Here is a 9,615-nt window from a genome sequence, read left to right as displayed (position 1 = left end):
ATTCCTTCCTGAAATGAAGTTAGAAATCTTAGCTTCACCTGAATTGGGGTCTCTAAAAAGATTTCCACAGGCTGCTGGAGCTCCGTGGAGGCCTACAGCCCTCTAAGAGCATAGAGCCTGGCAAGGAGGACACGATCAATCAACATGTGGACATCAGAGTCCATGTCAGAGGTAGTCCCTACTCCCTCCATTATGGGATCCACATGGAGACTGTGCTGCCTAGCTACTACATCTGAGCAGAAGGTCTAGGTCCTCACTATGCATGGTCCTTGCTTGGTGCATCAGTCTCTGCAGCACCACCCTCCTCTGCCTGGATTTGTTGGCTCCATTGGTCTCCTTGTGGAGCTCCTGTCCCCTCCAGGTCCTTCTATCCCCCAGCTCTTCCATAAGACTCCCTGCTCTTGCTCTACCCTAAAGTTTGGCTGTGAGACTCAGCAGGGTGGCCTTGCCAGGCCACAGAGGAAGAAGATGCGGGGAGTCCAGATGAGACTAGATAAGATGAGGTCAGATGTTAGCGGAGGAGGACTCCCTCTTTCTGAGGGAGGGAGGGAGGAGGAGGGTATGAGAAAGAGAGGGTGGGACCAGGAGGAGAGGAGGAAGGGGGGCTACAATCGATTGTAAAGTGAACAAATTTTTTTAAAAAATTCCTTCACCTGTGCAGTGAAAAATACCTATATAAAACAAAACGTTAGCTGCATAGTTCTTAAAGGAAAAGAAAAACTGTAAAGTATCTGAACACCCATGGATAGTTGAATTAATAACTAAAATCTTAAAATGCTATTAGCAGTGGGGGGAAAAGAGCATAGAGTCTGCCTGGGGAAGGGGCCTCTCCAACCTAACACAGTCTAACTGGCCAGATGACTTAGACAGTAACTCCTGAGACACATGCTCCAGAGTCGTTCCATATTACAAGTGAAAAAAGCAAAGTGCAAGGTGGCCTGGGAAGCTTTGGATGCCATAGCTGTTGAGAGACTTTCTGCATGTAACATCTCCCACTGACTCCTTCCTTCCTTCCTTCCTTCCTTTTTTTTTTTTTTCCTTTCCTCCCCCTGCACCATTTTCCCTCTCTCCTTCCCTTTCATACACAGATATTTAGAAAGTGTTTTTTTTTTTGTTCCAGGTACTCAGGGCATCAGAGCTCAGAGCAATCAAGATAGAAAGCTGGGAGGAATTGAGGGACCAGCAAGCAGCCCAGCCTTGATGACACACAAATAGATGCACAATTACACCAGTTACAGCCCGGGACTAATGGTAGTGACAGATATGCATGTGTTGATCTGCTAGCTGCCTTTGATTTCAGGCTTCCTGCTGTGATGGGGTGGAGTGTAAATCTGCCTTTCTCTTGAAGCCAAGGGCCCTTACATATTTTCACACTCCTCCCTATGGATGCATTTCAGACAGCTAGCCAGAGCTGGGGAGTGCTTCTCACAATTGCAGGAGCCACTGTGATTAAATCAATGTACTACTTTATTACTGCAGTAAAAACTGACTAAAAACTTCTGCGACCCAAATTCCTGCGGCGTTACAAAGCCAATTGTCCAGAAGACCATAATGGAGGGTTCTAAGGGGATGGAGAAGGTGGACACTGCGCTTCAGGGCAGAGGAGAGTTGCTCTTTTTCCATCCCGACAGCCCCTGCACCACAAAGTGGGAGCGATGGGACAGACTGGTGTGGTGGATAAACTCTTCCTGGATCGTTGCTTTTTGTTTTCAGATTTCAGGACACAGACCATTTCTAGTGAATGAGTGCCCACTTTAGAACAAGACAAAAAATGTGTAAGGTCCCTGAGTCTGAAAAAAGCAAAACAAAACAGGGAGGATTGCGTTGGTTCCAGCTCCTTGCAGCCATAGCCAGTTGAACGAAATATCGTACTAATACAAAGCTCATGTGGATCAGCATAAAGAAACCAGACAGCATTTCATGTTAAAGTAGCTTTTTACATTGAGGGGCCAGAACTCTAGAAAGAAAACCCACGTATGCTGTTAACATTGGCACCCTGGATTTCTGATTGCCGATTGACCATGTTTTTTCACTAATAGCCTGCATTGTTTCTAGTAAGGGTTAAATTCCCAAGAAAAGTGTCCTGAGAAAGGAAGGAGGACATCGGCACAGTTATGTAAACGCCCCCTGGAGTGTCTCTCCTGGCACTAAACATCAAGAAACTCTCAATTTTAAAGTTCTGTCTGATACACACACACACACACACACATCCATACACTCACTCACACACACATATACATATCTATTCACTTACACACACACACATTCATACACTCACTCTCACACATATATATATATATATATATTCACTTACACACACACACACATGGACATATACTCACACACACACTCACACACTCACACACGGACATACACACACATACACACACACATGGACATATACTCACACACACACTCACACACTCACACACAAACATACACCCATACTCATAGCCATACACTCACACATAGTCACTCACACACATACTCACACTCTTACACTCATGTATACACACACACACACACACACACACACACACACACACACACATGCTCGCATACTTTCTTGAAACTTTCTTTCAAAGATTCAGCTAGGAGGCAGTAACTGGCTAGGAGTAACTGGCCTGTCCTGGGCTAAGTGACCTCCCCTCACTAGAGGGTCCTGAGGCTGTGCCATGGCCTGTGAGAATACGAGCTGGCCCCACTCAGGAACATGGTGTCTACGCTACAGCTCAACTGCCTCACCCCCCACCGTGTCTGCTTAGCTCCCTGGGGTGCGTTTCGTTTAGTTACCCATGTACTGCACACTGAATACAGGGTTTGATTTTTCTTCGCAGGATTTGGGGAAACATCACATGTTAGATACAGAGCTGAGAAAGTGACCAGGAAGGCAATCTCCAAAGCATCTTTTATTTGCAGCAAGTGGGGGTGGGGTTCGAGACAGGGTTTCTCTGTGTAGCCTTGGCTGTCCTAGACTCACTTTGTAGACCAGGCTGGCCTTGAATTCACAGCGATCTACCTGCCTCTGCCTCAGAGTCCTGGCCCAGTTGTCCCAAAGCATCTTTTATCTTAAAATTTTGTGTGTGTGTTTTTTTTTTAAAATAAGACACTCAAGTGTCTCAAAGGAAGGTGTGAGTACTAATAGCACGTCGTCTTGGAAGGTTGAGGCACAGTGAGATAGAAATCAAGTTCCCCTAAATGTTTCAAAATGGATCCCCCCCCCCAGCCTTCATCTTCCTCTCTTCCTCTTCTTCTCCCCTCTCCTTCCCCCACCCCACCTCTTCTACCTTTTCATTTACTGGCAATCATGAAACATTTGAAACTTACAGACCCCATTTCTATAGCAGATGCCCAGAACCTTCCAGAGATACCTCCATTTACTCATTTGGAGAATCAGGAAGGTAATGGGTCGCGTATGAGAGTGCTTGTTTCAGATGATTTTATTTTTCTAATGTCGCAAGGCACCAAGCTCCCAAAAAGGACTCAGTCAACACTAGTTGTGAGGACTTCAACTTGCACTTTGTTTTTGCACTAGCACGTCACACTGCTCGCACGTGGGACTCTAACTGGAGTGACAGTACAGGGCTCACGCAAGGAACTCCATCCTAAGTGTCCTTGCTTTAAATCATTTTCACGTCATAGCTTGCCCTGCTATCTGTCTTCTCCTGTGCCCCTCCCACACACACACACCCCCGACACACACACACTGCCTTCATCTCTCACCAGGAGCTTGGGTCTCTGTACACACCCGTTTCCCCTGACCTGATCGAGACTCACTGCAGACTTTCCCACTTCTCCTGCCAAATGAGAGCTCTCCACTTCTCTTTCTCTGTCATACTTCAGAGGCTCTGTAAACTTTGTGACCCGGTTTCCACTTTGGGGAACTGTGAGGATCTTCAGTAAACAGCAGCCAGCAGAGTTAGCCTGAGAATAAAATAATAAGTTGCTTATAAACTCTCAACATGGTCCTGCTGGAGATGTGAACAGATGTTTATAAACCCAAATAGGGCACCAACAACAGGTCAAAGAAACAACTTCACCCAAGTTTAACTTGGTGAACCAATGAGTTTATTGGGGCCACTTACAGGAACATAGGCGACTCAGGAGCTGCATCGCCAAAAAGCCACCCAGGATGAGTGACCATCTCATGAAGGCTGCATCCCTGAAACACCTGCACAACTTGCAGGCAACTCCACAGGAGAGTCTGCTCTGCCCAGGAATTGTTTACTGCTTATGTGAACTCCAGCAAGGGCCCCGCCTGGGTGGAGGCCTATGAGCTTTGTAATCATCATCATCATCTTCTTCTTTTCTTCTGCATCTTCTTCATCTTCCTCTTCTTCATCTTTGCCTTTGTCTTCATCTTCTTCTAAAAGTAAAATGTTTTATTCAAATTTCATTTCTCTATATTTTTACAAATTAAAACTTAGTTACAAGCTTTTAACAAATGGAACTACATTGCATATCTCTTCATATACATATCAACGTTTTCTCTTGTATAACACAATATGCATATATGATTTATATAACCAGTTCTTCATTGTTAGATATTACAAACACCAGTGTGTATAGTAATGCACACATGTGGGAACATACTTTCATGTGGATTGAGCTAGAAATGATCATAATGAGTGAGTTAACCCAGAAGCAGAAAGAATCAAATGGTATATACTCACTTATATCTGCATACTAGCCCAAGGGGCATGTCCCATGAAAGCGTTCACTTACCAGGAAACTGGGACAGAGGGGAGGACATCCTATTGGGACTCTAAATGAGAGAAGCATGGGAGAATAGCAAAGTAGAAGGATCCAGAGGATCCTAGAAACCTACAAGTAGAACATTATGATAGGCAGATTTGGGCCCAGGGGTCCCGCTCAAACTAAGGCACCAGCCAAGGACAATACAGGCGGTAAACTTTAAACCCCTACCCAGATCTAGCCAACGGTCAGAACATTCTCCACAGTTGAGTGGAGAGTGGGATATGACTTTCTCACGTACTCTGGTGCCTCACATTTGACCATGTCCCCTGGAGGGGGAGACCTGGTGGCACTCAGAGGAAGGACAGCAGGTTGCCAAGAAGAGACTTGATACCCTATGAGCATATACAGGGGGAGGAAATCCCCCTCAGGAACAGTCATAGGGGAGGGGAATAATGGAAAAATGGGGGGGGGGGAGAGAAGAATGGGAGGATACAAGGGATGGGATAAACATTGAGATGTACCAAGAATAAATTAATAAAAAAATTTAAAAAAAAATTCTTACAGCTTTGTTGTGAGTTTAGCATCTCCAGGAAGGAGTGTAGCCACTGGGAGGAAATAGCTACACAAGACTCTAGTATAAAGGAAGTAATCTCACACAGGAGATGTTCTGAAGATGTTTATGGGGTGATTGTAATGCAGAAAGACAGCCCAGGGCTTAGTGGCTGACATTTTCGTGCCGAGTTCAGCCACTGGAGTGAGAAGGTCAAAAGCTGTGTGTGCACAGCCTTGCCATAGTGAATGGGACAAGCAGATGTGAGGCCACAGATAGCCTTAACTGTTCAACTCACAGAGAGCAAGTCTGTAGTCACACAGATGCTACTGTCCCCTCAAGCCTGTGACCCAGAGGGAGCATGCCCCAGTTGTAGGCCTCACTGTTCTTGAAGGAGCTGCATCTGTGGCTGGAATCCAGGCACCATCTGTGTCTCTGGCCCAGAATGTGATGAGGGCTCCTGGAAGCACAGACATGACTGTCCTCCTAGCATAACATCTGCAAGGAAATTCTTTGCTTCTGGTAGAACTGGGCCAGCTGAACTGTGAGTACATTCAAGACACATGAATAGGTCCAGAACAGTGGCTGTGTTGGTCCAACTGCAGACTCACACAGACTCTGGGCTCCTCAGCTTCCAGGCTGTTATACCTCCTCTTGGAATGATGGGGTTTTTTTTTTTCACACTTAAACTTTAGTTGTTTTGTTTTGTTTAACTTTTCACTGGGATGCAATTCAAACTTACAGAAAATGTGTAAAATGAAGAATAATACAAAGATCACTCATCCATTCAGATTCATATGTCGTTGCTGGAGTTGTCAGTGTCAGACATCTCTCCCACTGGCTTTGTCGCTGGGTCTTTTCTCTTTATCTTTTTTTTCCTCTTGTCTTTCTTCCATCCCCCTCATATATACACCCCAGACACATACTTTTACTTCCAGAAACATCTGAGAACAAAGCATATACCACAGCCTTTGAGCTTAGAATTCTTCAGCACCCAGTTTCTAAGAATGAAGTATTCTCTTACAAAAGATCCAGGGATCAACTTTGGTAAATTGAACCCTGTTGGAATTTTATAAAATCTACTGTCTTGTTTCAATGCTGCCTATAAGGTCAGAACCTTGTAAATTATATGTATGCATGCATGCATGTATGTATGTATATATGTATGTTTATAATGTGTGTATATATGTATATATACACACATACACATTAAGATGTGTCTATCTGTTAGCTACCATCTATAATTGTCACACCTGGGAGGTTGAAGCAGGAACATGGGGAATTCGAGACCAGCATGGACTGCAAAATGAGACTCTTTAAAAAAAAAAAAAAAGTAACTAGTATATTGTATAAAGTCATATAGATTTTTAAATCCTCGGCTTTATGACATGTCTAAATTTAAGTCATGCATATGTTTAGGTGTGCCCCATGTCCTTTTATTATTCTATTCCTGTTGTAAAAAAATAACATGAGAGTCCAGTGTCTCTCATGCAACTGGCTGCTTGGAGTCCCAGGTGTTTAAGCAAGATAGCCCACAGGTAAGGAAGGCCTCAGGAATGGTTTACCGGAGGGGAGTCTGCCAGGCCTTCAGCAGGCCTTAATCTACACCTCCAACAGTTATCCATGGAGCATCTCCCTAGGCTGAGCACTGAAGACACATGCTCACAAAGAAAGTCTCTGTTCCAAACTTGTACTTGGGTCAACTGAGAGAACCCAGGCTTAGCCGTGAGTCCAACCTGGAGAGTACCACACAGCCGAGCCCACTCATCACCACATCCTCCACTTGCTAAGAGACTTGGCTTAAATCTGTTTCCCCATCTACAGATGCCCCTTGACTTAGGATGGGGTTACATCACCACCAAACCCTTATGTTGAAAATATTCTCTCACATACTCTGGTGCCTCACATTTGACCATGTCCCCTGGAGCGGGAGACCTGGTGGCACTCAGAGGAAGGACAGCAAGTAGCCAAGAAGAGACTTGATACCCTATGAGAATATATAGGAGGACGTAATCCCCCTCAGGAACAGTCATAGGGGAGGGGAATAATGGGAAAATGGGGGGGAGGGAGGAATGGGAGGATACAAGGGATGGGATAAACATTGAGATGTAACAAGAATAAATTAATAAAAAAAAAAAAGAAAATATTTTAAGTTTAAAATGGATATGCAGGTTGAGTACCCTTCTGTGAGATGGTTGGTGGAAAACTGCTTCAGGTTTCTCTAGATCTGGAAACATTCATTGTCCTGGGAACAGGACTCACAAGTCTTAAACATAAAATGCACTTTACACATACAGCCTAAGGGCAATTTTATGCAACATTTTAGTGCACCGGCATATTGACTGTAACCTGACACACGAGGCTGCATATGGAATTTTCCACTTGGAGTATCATTTCAGCACTCAAGAAAGTTTCCAAGTTCAGAACAGTTCAGATTCAGATTTCTGAGTAGAGACACTTGACCTGTGACACACTAGCCTACAAAAGCAGGAAACAACCATACAGAACATTCTGGAATTCTAGTTGATTCCCCTTGTGACCCCACCCCCCACCACCACCCCAGGCACTGGAGGCTGAAGCCTGCTGCTACCCACCATTGAAAGAGATGAAGAAAGATCAAGAGTCAACACCAAGCAGACAGCTTCTAATGAATACATGTCACCTTCACACAATCATGGGACCAAAGTTAAGAGGTGGACCCATTGTCAGTAAAGGGCTACCTACAATGCAGAGGCTTCCATATAGCATCCTTTGAGGGCTGAGGAAGAACGTGATGGAAGCAGAACTGGCAACTGTCCTGTGCCTGTCATGGCTGGAGATAGCTGTGCAGAGTGCCTGGCCACAAGACCCCAGGAGATGGGGCCCGTGAGTCTCTCAAGGGAAGTCTGAGATATCTTCAGAGGATTTGAAGGGAGATTTTAAAGGTGATTTATAAACTCGCTGGGCAGAGTCCGGAAGCTGAAGGAAATGAAAGGTCAGGGTCTTCTGTATTCCACACAGAGAAAACGGCATGGCACTGTGTGTGGAAACAGGACCGACTGAGATCTTGCAAATGAGTTGCTTGTAACCAGGTTCCGAGCCAGAAGTATACGCCAGTAGCAGATGAAGTTGGAAAAACATCAGAGACACAACAGCCCTAGGAAAACCACAATACCTTTTGTCAGGTATGCATCCTCACACTCCAGGCTACCAGGTCAGGTGACAAAGAGCTGGCTGAACTCCTGCGCACAGATCTGCATACCCGCTTCTTTGGATGGCTCGGAATAGCCAGGTGCTTTTGCAAGATTCTGATTGTAAAATTAATAATGCTCATTACAGATGATTTTGAAAATATAAAACAACTTTTTCCCACTTTCAATTAAGAAGTGTTCCCTTCATAATAGCCTCATTATCTCACATGTCAAGTTAATTGAAGGGCTGGTTAGCAGAACATTAAGTCATTTAACTCCCTGCAGTCTTCCCCTTGGACTTTGCATCCTACGACTGGGGAATAACCAGTGCCCTGCAAGTGCCCTGATCCTGGCTGACTCTTCTTTCTAGGCAAGAAAAGTCCCAACAAGGTGTGCCACATTGCTTGTTCCCTAAAGGTGACCCAGTTTTGAAGCAATACATCTTTTTAAAAATAATTTTTAAATGTATGTATTTATTATGTATACAGTGTACTGTCCATAAGGCAGAAGAGGGCACCAGATCTCATTACAAATGATTGTGAGCCACCATGTGTTTGCTGGGAATTAAACTCAGGACCTTTGGAAGAGCAGACCGTGCTCTTAACCTCTGAGCCATCTCTCCAGCCCTGAAGCAATACATCTTGCTGATGGTTAAAAACCAGGGACCTTTTGCGCTGGGGAGATGCTCCCTGGGCAAAGCCCTTGATGCACAGCCATGAGGACATGAGTTTGAGTACTCAGAGCGCATGTAAAGTCAGGCGTGTTAGTGCGTATCTGTAGTCTTGGAGCTCCTAAAATTAGATGATGGGAGAAGCCACAGGACTTTTGAGGCCAGCTAGTCAACCACGAGACCCTATCTCAGACAATGTGGATGGCAAGGACAGACACCCAAGGTCTGCTGACCTCTTGGGTGCTATGGCACCCTAGCTCCCACTGTGACACCACACAGGAATAGACAATTGTAAGGAGGGGGAAAGGGACGGGGGGGGGGGGGGGGGGGGAGAAAATGCACAGAGACTAGAGTTTTAAAATAAGACCCTTTAGGTTTGGCTCGGGCCACAAAGCTTACCACAGCACCACGTGGGGGACTTTCCTAGCTCCCAGGCCTACTGTTTTTTGTTCATCATTCACCCCAAGTCTGGGTCCCAGTGTATGCACATTGGGTTCCAGTTCCCCAGGTGAGCCGGATGGACCATG

The sequence above is a fragment of the Acomys russatus genome, chromosome 7 (genome assembly GCF_903995435.1).
Source record: "Acomys russatus chromosome 7, mAcoRus1.1, whole genome shotgun sequence".
NCBI classification, from domain to species: Eukaryota; Metazoa; Chordata; class Mammalia; order Rodentia; family Muridae; genus Acomys; species Acomys russatus.
The sequence above is the reverse complement of the archived record's forward strand: the minus strand, read 5'-3'. Positions refer to the sequence as shown.